At 48.6% G+C, this 15,093-nt stretch overlaps 1 long non-coding RNA gene across 1 annotated transcript; it reads right to left on the minus strand.

The window, feature by feature from the left end:
- Nucleotides 1–208: 208 nt before the first annotated feature.
- Nucleotides 209–9,029, minus strand: LOC140848048 (uncharacterized). Its single transcript, XR_012128562.1, has 5 exons — nucleotides 8,666–9,029; nucleotides 7,924–8,115; nucleotides 6,333–6,482; nucleotides 2,405–4,190; nucleotides 209–488 (listed from the first exon to the last, which is right to left on the minus strand). It is a non-coding gene; the product is annotated as an uncharacterized lncRNA (long non-coding RNA).
- Nucleotides 9,030–15,093: the final 6,064 nt, after the last annotated feature.

The following is a 15,093-nucleotide window of genomic DNA, read 5'->3' on the forward strand; positions in this document are numbered from 1 at the left end:
GCCAGGAGTGTAGCACCAAACTGTTATTTGTACAATATTGTTTGTACAGTGCTGTGACTTCACCACCAACACAAATTATATATATTTTCCTATCACTACAGACATCTCAAAATATCACACTCACTACCTTGAAATTAGAGTTATGAGACAGCTGCTCAGTGTCATTAGTCTGTGAGAAATGATGCACATGTATTACTATGCTATCACTTTCATTTTTAATATTTTGGTAGCAACATTTTACTGTAATTCATTTCCTTTGTAATCTTCAGTGTTACTTTTTAAAAAATACGGTTCTGAGAAGAGGTCCATTGGTTTCTGGAGACTCTCAAAGGGCTTGGTGGGACGAAACGGTTGAGTCCCCCTGCTTGGGGTGGTGCCTGTGCCCCGGAGCCAGGCACAGGGGCCCTTACAGGCAGCAGCAGGGAGGCAGTGGGGTGCCCTCTGGGGGGCTTGTCTCCTCTTTAACCCATGCAATATTTATGGAGCACCTAAGGAGTGTTAGGAATATAGCGGTGAATAAACAGACCCACCCCTGCTCTTGAGAGCTTACAACCCACCACGGGCATCTAGAGACAGGCAACCAGGTGACACAAAGCCCAGAGGCCAGAGTCCCAATCCCTCAGATTTCCCTAACAACAAGCGTCCCTCTTTCTCCAATTTCACACCCTCATCCCACCTTCCATGCTGCTGCTGGTGTCGTCTTCCCAAGACCCAAATCTGGTCTTGTTCTTTTCAAGCTTAACACCATCTGTGGCCCTCCAAGTCCAGGGGAGAGCACCCGTATGCTAGTGCAGGGCTTTCTGGCCTCCCTGTCTCTCTCTGACCTCTCCTGCGAGCCCCATCCAGGGCTGCTGCTGGTTCCAGATGTCCAGCCAACTCACTCCTCTGTGCCTTTGCTTTGGCAGTACCGTCTGCCAGCAGGGCCCTCAGTTTCTTACCCTGTTTCACCTGGCTGACACTTACCCATCTTTTAGGACTCAGGGCAAGGTACCTTTCTCTTCTCAAAGTTTTTTTCTGACCCTTCCCCCCACCACCCTGGAACTAAGCCCACCCTGGTGGTACTCCTTCTGGGCCTTCTGGGCCTAACATGGCCCAGCCACACTTCATGGTATCAAGTATCCTTCATGTCTGTTCCCCTGGGCCCCTTCCCAGAGTGGTTGAGTGCCCTTCACAGTTAGACAGTCCTGAGTTCTAGGATTTCTCCTGACACCTGTGGGTGCTTCCTAAGCACTGCTGTCATAACTGTATCAGTCCCTTCTCCGCCCTTTTCCCCTCTGAGAACATTGATCCAAGTGAATCATCCTTAACCCCCATCTCACATGACCTCTGCCAATGGCTATGGTCTTTGCCTCAATGGCACCTCCCTCTTTGCTTGTCAGGATATTCTCCTCAAGCTGGCTCTCAGGGCACCCTGCAATAACCAGCATCGTTTGTGGTCCCCTGTGTCCCCCACTCCTCCACTCAAGCCAAGAGAGTAAGGTGGTCCCTTACTCCTGGGACCATCAGCTTCTGTCTTGACTCTGCCCCTCCGTACAAGTCCTTCCTTTCCCTGACTAGGCAGAGCCACAGAGAGAGTCCCCCCTCCGCTAAGGTGGGCTCCCACTTGCTGTTTAGAGGCTGATGAGCACGGGAGGTTCAAGAGCCAGGCACTTACCACCTTGTCCTCTGCCCCTGGGGCTGGCTTCCCCTGCAGTAGGTGCCAGATGGCTACAGAAGTTTCAAGTGTCTCATTCTGACAAGATGCTGTGTAGAGGAAGATGAAAGATTGTTTCCACAGCTCTCCCATGACACAGGCGGCTTCCCCAGAAGCCTGCCCCACAGACCCCTTCATTTCTCTGTAGCCAGAATTGGGTTACGGGTGCGTCCCTGCACCAGTTGTTGGCGGCCGGGTGGAGTGAGCAGCCCAGCTCTGCTCAAAGGTCAGGCAGCAGGGCGCCCGCAGAGCCAGCATCTAATTAGAAATTCCTGTGCTCAGGCTCCAGCTGGAGTCAGTCTTCGGGATCCAGCCACTCCCAAATCTGCATGGTTATTTGCTAAACTGGGGCCTCTGATGCTAGTTTGAGAGGAGTCCCCTTGCACTGACCTCCTGGAATGAAAGGTCGTGATGTGAGCTATGGGGACTGATTCAGCTACCTGGACGCTGTGCCTTATACCCTCTCCCTCAGTTCCAAATGACACAAGGCTCCCCAACGTGCCATGCTCTTCCACACTGCCCTGACTTTGCCTGAGTTGTGTCCCCTCCACAGTTCTGCCTGCACTTGACTGATGGACATATTTATGTCCATCTTTTAACACCCAGTGTGTTACCATCCCGTGGGTGGGGCTCTGCTCTGCGCCCCACAGATCCCCTCTGACCCCCACCCCTTTGGACACTTGCAGTTCCCACTTTGGGCCCTTTACAGACCTGCTTGTCTGCCATTAGTTTGCTCCTGGAGATCACGTCCTTCTGTGCAGCCTGAGCACAGGGCGGATGTTCCGCACCTGCCTGTGGGGTGAACACCACGGGTCCAGTTCTTGCTTTGGGGCCTGGGGAGGTGTGTGGGTGAGTGCTTTCTCTAGCCTCCTCTTTTCTGATGAGGATTCTGCATGCTCACTGCATCCTGTAGTGGGGAGACCATGCTCGGGGATTCAACCAGCCCATGAATCCTGCTCTGACTTATGAGCTCTGTCGCCTTGACGGATTATCTTAGTTTCTCTGAGCCTCAGCTGTAGAATGAGGATGGAGGATGGTAGTGACTCTCTTCTGTGACTTCACTGGGGACTGAATGGGGAGTGGTAATGAAGGCCCCAGCAGACAGAGGGCAGTCAGCCACCCATAGTTACTCATTCCCGCTGCCAGCCCTCTCCATAACTGAAGTGCAGCCCCCTGTCAGTCCTCTTGATCCAAGTAGTAATTTTGGTAATTGGTTATCAGAAAATATTATGTCATTTTGCATTTCACAGGCCCCTCAGCTGACTGTGAGCATCAGCCTCTGCTTTGAAAGGTGCTCAGTATCTGAAAGAATTTGCCTCAAAGGCACTGTGCCTATGTGTGTTTGTGTGTATGCATGAGAGAGAGAGAAGGCGGAGTGGGAGAGAGGAAGGGAGACAGAGACGGAGAGATGGGGTCTCAGGGTGACAGCCACAAAGGGCATGAAGATGCCTCTTCTGCTGGTCTAAACAGGACAAAGCTGGGCGCTGTGGATTCTGCACGTTTGTGTGCTTTGCTCACAAACAGGCACAGCTCTTCCCTCAAGGGTGTCCGACCAGACTCTTCCTTGCCTGCAGGGTCCTCGGCCCCGGTAAGTGCACCACCTTTGAGAACTCCAGTTGCAGAGAGAGCTGGCGGCCGGCTTGGCACAGTCCTGGAACTGAGCGACTGACCCTCATGGCCATTGCGGGCCGTGGTGGCCAACCATCATGAGGAAGCCCAGCTGCCCCTCCTCCTCCTGGGAGGCTGGGATGGGCTGGTGGCGGAGCGCGGGTCCAGGATCTGGAGATTCTAGAGCCCAGAGCCACCTGTTCGGTTGCTCACGGTCAGGGTGAGCTTGGGTAGCCTTTCAGCCCTCTGCTCTGACCCTGCCAGGTACGCTGGGGCTAGCTGAGTGTCCAGCATGGAGTGTTTATGCAGGGTAAAATGCACAAAATCTGTGAAAACATTTCGAAAAGCAGAAAGCCCTTGGAAAATACTGATAAAACAGCAGCCACAGCAGTAACAGCAGCAGTGACGCTCTTACTAGTTATGACGGTAACTTGGGCCACTTTGTCCTGACTCGGTCCCTCAGTCCATCGGTGTCTGAACTTCACTGCTTCTGAAACCCTTTGAATTTCGCTTCTTGGCATCAGATGCTAATATTTACACATTAAGACATCCTTGCTTTTCCTTCAGTGCATTTCTTTTGGAGCCCATCTAAGTGGTTCTGGGTTGACAATTGTGAACAAGGTCCACGGAGAGGCTGGACCAGGGAGCTCTGCAACATTCTGAAGGTGAAGATTCATTTCATCATTTTGTGGATGGAAAAAGTGAGGATCTGAAAATTAAATAGCTTGCTTGTGGCCACAGAGCCAGGGGACAGAGCCCAGGAGGGAGTGGCCACGCCTGGTCCAGCGTTGTTCACTACTTAGGTGTTCCCTTTCCCAGTGCTTCTCCAGAACCTTCCAAAAGAGAGCTTTCCTTTCTCTTGAAATCCAGGTGCCGAGCTAAAAGACAGCTGGGGGGAAAAGGAAATTAAATGAGAGAGACATTTTTAGAGTCAAGATCGTTTTCAAAAAAAGAGGTTTTTTTCTCCATTTGCAGGTGAAGTACAGCAAGTGAAAATGTAAGTGGAGAAATTATTAAGAATCAGTTAAGAATATCTTCCAGATTTTTCCTTTCTCCGGATGTCTGTGCACCAGCAAAAAATGTTCTGTTAAAAAACCCACAAAAACAGTAACATATAAAGGAAAAAATAAACTTAGCTTCAAGATGGAGCTATGAAGTGTGCCTGCTCAGTAGCTGGCAGGAAACTGGAAATCCATCCAGAAATGAACTTAGGGCCATTCGAGCTTATGAAACCAGGGACTTGGTCATGCTGATCTTACTCATGTATGAAAGTTCTTGAATTGCATTATAAAGCTGGTAAACCATTAATTCGTAACGTGAATCTTTATTAACTGCCTATCTAAGTGTGAGATGAATTTTATCACCTGGCACAAGACTGGGCCCAAAGTGCTAGGGCTGGTCAATAAAGAATTCTTGGGAAATCAAGGAGGCTGGAGGTGGGGAGGGCTCACACCCACAGTGGCTTGGCCATTCCCAGTCCTCTGGCTCCTTCCTGGCACCGTTTCCAACATGCTTTTTACCCTTGCCCTGCCCCCCAGGCCCTGTTGCATGCTCTGTAGGAAAGGCTAATTCGAGATGGACTTGAAGCTCTTTCACACTAGAGTGTACATGGCTGGATATAACTCATGTTTGTTCCTCCCAAGACAGTTTGCAGTCACTATGAGGAACACGTGCTGTGAACTCTAGGGAGCAGCCACTCAGTGCCCAGGGCACAGACTTGGAAGGACACATTTGGGTTCCAGACCAGCCTCGATGTGAGCTGCGAGGTTAGGGCCAGAACCCCATTTTCTCCTCCTGTAGTGGAGTGTGGCAGGCAGTAAGATGGCCCTCAAAGATGAATGTGTCCTCACCCCTGAACCTGTGAATATGTGACCTTATGTGGCAGAAGGGACTTTGTACATGGGTTTAAATTAAGGGTTTTGAGATGGAGATTATCCTGGATTATTGAAGTGTGCCTGGTGTTCTCACAGGGGTTCTTGGAGGAGGGGAGGAGGGATGTAGTGACAGAGGCAGAGGAGAAAGAGTGAGGGAGGTGAAAGAGGGAAAGAGGGAGGAGGGTGGGGAAAGGAGGGTCTGAAGGTGCCACACAGCTGACTTTGAACGTGGAGGAGGGCCCCAGGCCGAGGAATGCCGGCGGCTTCTAGGAGCCAGAGGGACAATGGGGCATCCTACCCTAGGACCCCCAGAAGGACACAGCCCTGCCAACAAGTGGTCTTAGTCCAGTGACACCCACTTTGGACTTCTGACTCCCAGAGCTGGGAGATAGTAAATGTGTGTTGTTTTAGGCCACCAAGTTGGGGTGATTTGTTAGCGCCTCTGTAGGAGATGAATGCATCGGCTCTCCTAAACGCTGGCAGGGTTCCGCTGGTTAGCTGTGAGTCATGCAGAGCTTCATGAGCTGTGACCGGTCCTGGGCCCATGCCGCCTTCCACCAGCCCTGATGCCAGGGAGGCGAGTGTGGTGGTGGAGACGCAAACTTGCTAACAGGTGCTGCGCATTTCAGGGGGTAGCGCTGCAAACTGTGAGGTGACCGGTAGACATGATGTCGGTGACTCAGCTGCACCCCGAGGCTCTGTGTCCTCTGCCAACCCCACTCCCAGGGTCTCAGTGCTGTGCTTGAGGGGCATTTGTCCAGGAGCCATGAAAGGCCTCTCTGCCCCCAAAGGCCAGAAGGGCCAGGTGTTAGCCACCCCCAGGAGCAGCCCTGTTCTTGCCGGTCAGGGTTGGTGTGTAAATACCCAGCTCCCTGGCCCCTCAGGTGGGCACTTCTGAGTGTACGAGTTCTACCATCTCCTAGAGTTTCTGGGAGGCATGAAGCCCCCATCCCATGCGTGCTGCAGTAGCTGCTACGTACTGTTCCCTGTGTGGCTGCCTTCCCCGGCCCGCCTCACCCCCTCACCCCAGTCCTGTGCTTCCAGCTCTTTCCAAAGAAACTAGCTGCCCTCAGGTCCCTGCTTCAGGGCCTGCCTCTGGGAGAATCCAAATGAAGACACCCTGACCTCCTACCAGGCTCTTCCTGATGCAGCCTTACCTGCTGCCCTGCACCAGTGGCATCCTGATTCAGTTTCAGGCTGGTCTGATGAGAAGTGACACAGCCTAGGAGAAGGACCACAGAGGGCCATGCACCCTGCCTCTTGGCTCTGTCTCCATCTTGCTGGGACATCTTGGACTTCTTGCTTAGCTTTGTTAAAGAACAGAAATTCAGCTGAGAAGATTTGAAGATCTAATTGGCTTTATTCAACAATTCATGAATCAGGCATTAAGCCATCTAGTAAAAAGACAGGTGCTCCAAGGTGTTGGACAAAATGGAAGGTCTTTATAGGGAGGAGGGTGGGACAAGGAGGTTATTAGCAAAGGAAAGGAAGGCTTGTTTCCAGTCTGGCCATCTTTTGACGGGGAGGGACTGGGAGAGGGAACACAGGGTTTTTATCATGCAGATGAGCTCAGTAGAGCTGGTCAGGAATTTCAGATGAAAGGTCACCTTTCTGGGTGAGACTGAAACTTCACTTAAGTCTTGCTTTGCTGTCCTGGGGATGAATCACTCCATTTTGGGACCCATTGTTTCTTTTCCAACAGCCTTCTCAGGCCGTAGTACTCGCACTAAGGCGCCCTCCTCCAGAGGCTTGGCTACTGGGAGGTCAGGAGCAATGGAGAGGATGTGGTGTCTGGTGAGTCTTAGGCAGGGCGAACACATCCTCTGCTCTTAGGTGGCAGTGCGGGGACTAGTCTCCTGGAAGGACAGGGGACAAGGTGTGTGGGGAGGAGCCTCCAGATGGGGGAACTTAGTGCAGGAGTTCAGGGGGGAGGAAGTGCGGCCATCTTCCCTACAGCCGCCTGCCTCTGTCCTGAGGGGTGGTGCTGCCCTGGGGTCCACGGGCTATCAGGGAGGGAGAAGGAGGAAGCCAGGCCTCGGGAGGGCCAGCAGAGCCATCAGAGAAATGTCCCAACAAGGAGGGAGAAGCACCCAGTAAACAAGTGAGCAAAGCAATCAGTCTGCAATTATAGGTCATGCTGTGGCCTATGAACAAGGACAGGTGTTTCGTGGAGAAGTTAAAGTGGAGCTACAGTAGGAGGGTAAGAAGGGTAAGAGGTGCCATCCACGCAGGTTCAGGGGACAGTGCAGGAGTAGAGGGAACAATCAGACGGCCCCATGGGGCATCTTTCCCGCCCTGTTGATAAAGCTGCCTTGGAGGCAGGGAAAGCAGGGGCTGCCTCCCAGGGCCTCTGTCTCCTCTGCATGACCACCTGTAACTCCAGGGGGGACAATCTGTCTCCCAGCCCCGGGAAAATTACCGTTGAAACCGAAATCAGTCAAAAGGAGAAATAAAGCTGGCAAAACCCTTTATTGCCTACAGGCAGTGGTCCACTTCTGCTTGCCTGTGTATCTCACTGCCTGGCTGCAAAAAAAGGGACTCCACCCAAACTCTCCAGTCCAGGTATGCCCTCGCTCCCCCTTGTAATTACCGACTGGTATGGAGACGCACTAAAGCCAGGTGAGAGATTCTGGAAATACTGCAATCTTACTCACACCATCAAAGTCCAGACTTCTCTGCAGCACCACAGGAGGAAGGCATGGAGGGAGGAAGGGAGGGAGGTGGGGAGGAAGGAAGATGGAAACTCACCCTGTCTAGACACTGTACGTCCTGCCTAGCGATAGATCGTTCCTTCCACATGCATTCACTGCGATCCTGGACCTGGTGGGAACTTCCCAGTTCGTTCAATGGGCCTGGAATCACCTGGAAGCTCTGGAGGCAGAACTGTGAGAGTCCAAATCCATCTTTGGTACCATGCTCTTCTCACCCTCTCTTGTGCTTCTAGAAAGTGTAATGGGCAGAACGTAGACACAAAGGCTTGGCACCTCCTGTCTAATAATATCCCCAAGGCTCATTAGTGGCCTCCCATCGCGGGCCAAAGGTGTCTATTACACCCTTTTATGCAGGTGGGGAAACTGGGCCCCAGACAGGCCAAATTCATACCGTCATTCAGGTGGTCAGCAGGATGGGGGTTTGAACATGTAACTGTCTGATCACATCCTGCCTGACTCCTCTCCAGGGCCCCAGGTTTCCTGCTCCCCTGTAACTATTTTCTCTCACCTCCCAGATCTGTTTCCTCTTTGGCCACAGGGGTTGGAAGGGGTGAAGGAATGAACATGTGTAAGGAAATGGGTGCAAACGAGCGCAAGGAACCGAGCTCAATAAACGGATCCGGGAAGCCCTGCAGGGGGCGCTGCCACCCCCGTGCCTGCGTGACCAGCCTGGAGAGGATTCTGTTGATGAGGGTGGACACTTTGCGTTTAGGAATTTCACCTCCTGCTTTTAAGAAAAAAAGGGAAGATCCCTTCTGCCTGAACAACACCCTACTTACCAAAAACCTACAGCCCCCAGGCCTCTGCAGCCTCCAGCTCCTGCTGGTCTCCAGTGAGATTTCTTTAGAACAAGCCTCCCCACCTCCTCCTATGACGTCAAGGAAAGCTGACTTTCCCATTGTCTCTCGGTCTGGCCTGTGATTGGCCATAGTTGTGTGTCTCAAATAGCAATTCCTCTGCTATTCTTGAGTAAACTAATTTTGCTGGTCAAATAACTGGCTATTTTGTTTTTAAGGCTGGCAAATGTCACAGAGATAATAGTAACTGTCCCTTCCAGGGAGCCCACCAGGAGCCTCCTGAAGTGTTTCTTCTTGCTGCATCCTCAGAGAACCGGGATGGGAAGCTGTTAACCCAGGTGTTAGCTTTATCTCCTCTGGAGGCAAGTAGTAGAAATGAAGTCAAACTGATTTAAACCCTAGAAAATGTGGGGGTTTAATATATAGATAAAGAAGAGTTTCATGCAGCCCAAGAGCAAGAATTAGCAGTCTTCAGGGAGGCTCTCAAACCACAGACTACAGAGCTGAGAGGACTTTCTCCCTGTGGCCCGTCTCAGCTTCCATTTGAACAAATCAGGGTGTGCCCTATGACTCTCTCTGTCTCTAGGCAAGCTGCCCGGCACCCCACTAACAAAACGTGGTAGCAGCAGGACTCTCTTGAGTTTTCCTGCCGTGGATTCTGTAACTCAGCAGAACTTCTTCTCTGTTTCAATTCAAAAAATCCCAGGAGAAGGATGGGCTGCAGTTGGAGGGCAAAGGTACTGGAACAAAAATATGACTGCTGTAAACCCTTTGTGGGGTGGGGTGGCAGGAAGGGAGAGACATGTATGGGCTCCCAGAGAGTGGGCCATGAAGAAATGGCCATATGTGTCTGTTATGCCCTTTATGCAGATGGGGAAACTGGGACCAGGACAGGTCAAGTTTATAATGTCACACAGGGGCCAGCAGGATGGAAATTGGAACATGTAACTTATTTCCCAGATTATTTGCTTTGTGTTGTCCCAGGGTTTTTCACAGCGTGGGACACATATCCAAGGTGGTATTTGAGATGATTTTTGGTGGTACACAATTGGACATTAAAAATTTTTTTAATGTACATCAGAAAAATAATCACCATCAACTGAAACCGTAATATAGAATTTCTTTTATAAAATTGTAAACATAAGAAAGTGAGCCAATTAAAATATGTATTAACTAAATTATAGTGCAGGTGGTATAGTTTATAGATATGAAAGAAGTTGTGGCCATTTGCAAAGGACAGAAGTTTGATAAATATCAATAGGGCTTCTATTCTGCTGCTGAGTCATTTTTTACCAGAAGTCCAAGGATCTCCCCCTATTATTTTTTAGTTCACTGGGCTCATCTTCTTTCCCTAATAAAAGCACAGTGTAGGGACTCAGTTATCATTCCTACTTGTGTTTGCAAAGCAAAGCAAAATAAATCTATTTTTTGTGCATCTGTATCAAAGAACATGCCCCAACAAGACAAATGTCTATGCAGACCCCATTCTTCACAGAAGGGTTTGGCTTGTGTCATCAGCTGCGGTGCAAATAAATCCCCTTATTTTTGCAAATAAATTAAGCATGAGATTCCCACACTTCTCAGAAAGTCCCTAGTTGCTTTAGAGGTTTGCCCTGTCCCATGAGGCACTGCAAGCTGACGTTGGAGAAGCTGACAGGGGAGCCTTGGTCTGGAGAGGCCTCCATGCTTAGCTATCCTCACAAGGTCTCATCTTCCCATCTCTGGGCTCCATTCAGGACTCTAGTCCAGGCCTTTCTGCTCTTGTCCTTGGGCGTTTCTGGGGCTTTAGTGTCCCTACCTGTCCCAAGATATCAGCTGGGACTATCCCATTTTAACCCAATAAGTTTTTATATCTTTCTGTTTTTAAAGGGGATGACAGTTTTAGGTGTTTTCCTCCAAGAAGCCTCCTGGCTCCTTTTGCAAAATGAAGACATCCACCCCAGATCTCAGCAAACTCCAGGTGTTTAAAGGGGGGCTCTGGTTGAGCTCAGTGAAAATCCAGGGCAAACCAATTTGCTGAAGGACCACTTTAGTAAATTATCAAATCTCCAGATTAGCTCTCTGGATTAGCCACACACGGGTTTTAAGGATATGCCATCTGGTGCAGTTGGTGGTGTGCGTGGGGTGGGGGTTGGTGCTCAGGAGCTTGTTTCTTGGAAACTCTGTTCCTTTCTTGTCTCAGGCAGCTTTCAGGAAATGAAAACGAGTCCAAAGTTCAGAGTTAGAGGGCAGTTTAGTTTTCTTACGAGCACATTTAATACATTGGCCCTTTCTACATTCAGTTTCAGCTTCCAAATAAATCTTTACGCATTTAATAGAATTCTTTACTCATGAAAGAAAACCCCCAGGTGATTGAGACTCAATAAACCCAAACTGTGGAACAAAAACTATAGGTGGTACAGTTTTCTCACCTAAACATGATCCTATTTATATACACAAAACTGGACAGAAATTGACTCAAATGTCAGCACTGAGTTTTGTTTCATTTAAAAGTATCACTTGAGTTTGACCCATTCGTTTTGAAAAGGTAGCACAAGGGCATCTTAAGACTGTAATAGGATCGTTTATTTTCTGCATCTTAAAATACATACTTCCTTACACTTTAGAATGCTGGTCTCTGGGGAGGGCTGAAACCACCTGCTGAGAATGTCTAAATGTAGGATGAACTTCCCAGGGCGAATGTACCAGCCTTTCTCCCTTTGTGGCCAGCAGCAGGTATTGCTAGTCGGAACACCTTTAAAATCTTCCTCGAGCTTTGAGACCAAACGGCAAGCTCTGGGATGGCATAAACCTCTTTGCCATTTTATCTCGGGTTCTGCTGGATTATTTTCTTTCATTGACCTGGTTCTATTTGCTGACATTCTCCTCCATTATTCCATATTCCATTTTTTACTCTGCTACAGTGGTTGCCCTCTGGCTTCAGAATATGTACACCTATCACAGAGAATTATCCATCATTCTGCCACCCTTTGCTCAGCCTTCTGAATTTACTTACAGAGAGTTCACAGCTCGATTCCCCTTCTTCCTAACGAGCTCCTGAAAAAGCAGACCTTTCTTTTCCAGCCCAGTGTGGGAGCAGCCTGGCTTAGAAAGCTCGCCTCGATTGTTTTTAGGACATGTTCATTACCAGTGTGTCTTAGCAACACCCAAAACCAGAAGTCTTGGGTCACTGTTAAGCCGTTTCCTTGGCCACAGCCTCCACCTCAGAGTCCGTTATGCTTCAGGCTCTGGACCTTTGGTATTTCCATTTACCAAGAAGCTGAAACTGTAGAATTACCCGAACCTATGTCCAAAGAGCCCCCTCAGGGGCAAACAGTCTTAGCAGACAGGAATTTATTTTCCTGGTCATGCAGAACTACCCACCTGCCCTGAGCAATCAGTCCTCTGGAAAGATCATGAAACTCTTCAGAACTACATTCAAGGTTATTTCTTTATAAAATCCGAATGCTTTATATGTATCTCCAATTTGGCCTTTTTCACATCATATTTTAATTATATATGTGCCTACCTTGTCTCCATGCTTTCACACAAGGTTAAAGGTCCTTTAGGACAGGGACAGTTTTATTCACCTCTGTGTCAGGAGGGTAAGTCACAGTGCCTGTTAACGAATAGGCAGCAAAACGCACGGGAATGATTCAAGCTGACACATAAAACAGTTCCAGTATTGACACTCTCCTGGTCATGTCTGTGACTTACCCAGGCCTTTTCTAACAATTTGAGCAAGTCACATGACTTTAAATAATTAAATGGAATAAAACATTTTTATAATGAAAAGAACAGCCATCACCTCACTCTCCCCACCTCTGTCCTGCTTTCCAAACAGCCGTCTGTATTGTTTTTCCTGGTGGTTATCTCCGTATCTCTAAGCAATGTGCTTATATTGCTCTTTTTTGCTTTACCCATTTAGATAGTATCTACTGATGTATTGCTATAATTAATTAGGATTTAACTCCTTTATATACTCACTCATCTCTCAACAAATTTATATCACAACACATATTTAACTTGTTAGAGGGTTTTTCAGTCTTATGACTCTTTATAGTTTGCTCTGGAGCCAGGTGGTACGCTTTGATTTTATTTCCTTTCTTGCAGTTTTTGTGTCTGGTTTCCTTTTTCCTAAAATTTCTAATTACCATTCTTTTTGTTCTCTTCTTTATAATTTTCCTCCATTTTCACGCCCAAGACTTCCAGTGAATCAAATATTCTCCTGACCCTTTTTATTAGGTTTCCCTTCGGGGTGGCATGGCCCCCACCCTGGACATCCTTGTACTCTCTCCTGGGTGGGGGCACTGGGTCCTGCATTCCATGTTTTCCTCTTTCTTGTGTTACCCCTTATTCTGGAAGCACCCATCCTTCTTTACTCCCTAAAAGATAGGTAAACTTTCCGAGCCCTTCCATGTGCGCTCGTGAATTTATTTCCCATGCGGGTTAGGTAAAGGCTGGAAGTAGTTGGGCATTAGTATTTAGGACATGCCCCTGACTTTCTAGTGTTGCTGGCACGACACCCACTAACATTCTGATAATCGTCCCTTTATAGGGGAGTCTCATGGGTTGGGTGTGTTGAAGTCTCTGTCGTTTGCAAGTCAGACTTCCAGTGTGTCCATAGCTAGATCAGGCTGGGAGGGAAGAGGCCTGTGCTGCTGGGCCACTTGTGGCCTCCTCCTCTGCCTCTGCGGCCACTCTATGCATGCACTCATTGCATAGAACTGGGGTGGCCAGTGGGAGAGGCCAGTTGACACTGCCTGGCAAGGCATCCTCCCCCACAGCTGCCTGGTGCTTCTCCGCAGGGCACTGTCTGGGGGCCCGCAGCAGGCTTCACCCTTGATCCATCCGGGTGGATGTCCTCTTTATCTGCAGTCTTCTAATTTTGCTCCTTTTAGGCCCTCGGCAAGCGAGACAAACCATTTGCCCCCACCTACACATGTATGTATGCCCTTCCTCTGGTCACTTTCCTCACCATGCTAAGTGGATGAATAGGCTCTACAATTTCTTTGGTGTCTATTACCTCGCCTAGCTTAGTAGGAAGAACACATCTGATTCACTGGCATCGAGATGAAATCTGGTCCTGGTTATAGGTCTGGTAGCCAGGAGGAAGGGTGGAGACAGGTCTGAGGGGGGCAAGCATTGTTTTGGTGAAGACACCAGCTTCAACTGAGATTTTAGTTAGTGGTCATTCCAGTGGGGCCTCTGTCTTCTATAAAGGATGCTGGGCCTTCTGGATTAAAAGAAATCTTTAAGTCCAAGATTTAAAAATGTGTCTCCTGGCAATACACCACCTAAAACTGGTTATGGGGTCCTCACTGCTCACAGCTGGCAAGTGGTCCAACTCTAGCCTTCGCTTCATGGAGCCACTAGCACCAGTTCTGGGAGGCTAAGTTCCTTAGGAGCAGAGCCTGATGTAAGGATTCTTGGACAAGTGATTTATCCCTGGAGAACTCTCAGGAGAAATCCATCAGAAAGTTAGGGAAGCAGGGGAAGAACTGGAGCATAGGGGTGGCTTTAGCTGAAGTCTAGAACAGCCTCATCCCGCCACTCCTAAGTCTGATAGGAGCCCTGGAGTTTTCCTACCTTGAGGAAGGGGGACAGGCATTCGCACCCCATATTAGGCAGTCACTGGCTATGGCTCTCCACAGAGGGAAGGTACACACCTTCTAGACATTTCCAGAAGAAGCGGTTCCTGTTGGCTGAGTGAAATAATCTGGAAAATGGTGCAGTTGTGAGCATTACACTTACAACAGTGAGGGGATAGATGCCCTCCCCAGGAAAGGGTGGCTGGGCCAAGGGCCAACAGTATCTACCATGATGATAAAATGTGTAATGCAAAACGCATACCTGTACCCATCCCCACAGGCCAATCCCTTTCAACTCTTTTAGTCATTTCTTCCAATAGGTAACAATAATTAAAAATTTATGTTTATTAGGTAAAATTTTAGGCATTTTCTACAGATTTCTTCTTATGGTGAGAATTATGCTATTTTTAACTTCTTCTACCCAATTCTCTCAAAACAGTCATTCCACATTTAAATTAAAATTTACATTAAGTGGTTTATTACTATTAGTTATACAGACACTGTCCACTGTTGAGCCTGGTAGTATGCAATGAATACATTTCCCACCCCTCCCTGTTGTTTTTTTTTTTTTAAACAAAGTTTTTAGTTTTTCCTGGAGTTAATCATTGCCGGTTTTTTCATTTACTTAGTCTCACACATGTAATGGTTGGAACAGTGCCCAGAAAAGAGTACTATTTTTGTGTTTATTCTCATTTGGCCAAGTTTTCTCATACCCTGTAACAGCTCTATTAGGCCATGTAGAGCTGGGTCCACTTTCCACATCGTCAAATCTGTTAACTACTCCATCCATTCTGCTTTTCTCCTAGAGCCTCCTGCGCCTCCATCCTCTTGTTCCTATCT

Source organism: Manis javanica, chromosome 2, assembly GCF_040802235.1.
Source record: "Manis javanica isolate MJ-LG chromosome 2, MJ_LKY, whole genome shotgun sequence".
In the NCBI taxonomy this organism is placed as follows: Eukaryota; Metazoa; Chordata; class Mammalia; order Pholidota; family Manidae; genus Manis; species Manis javanica.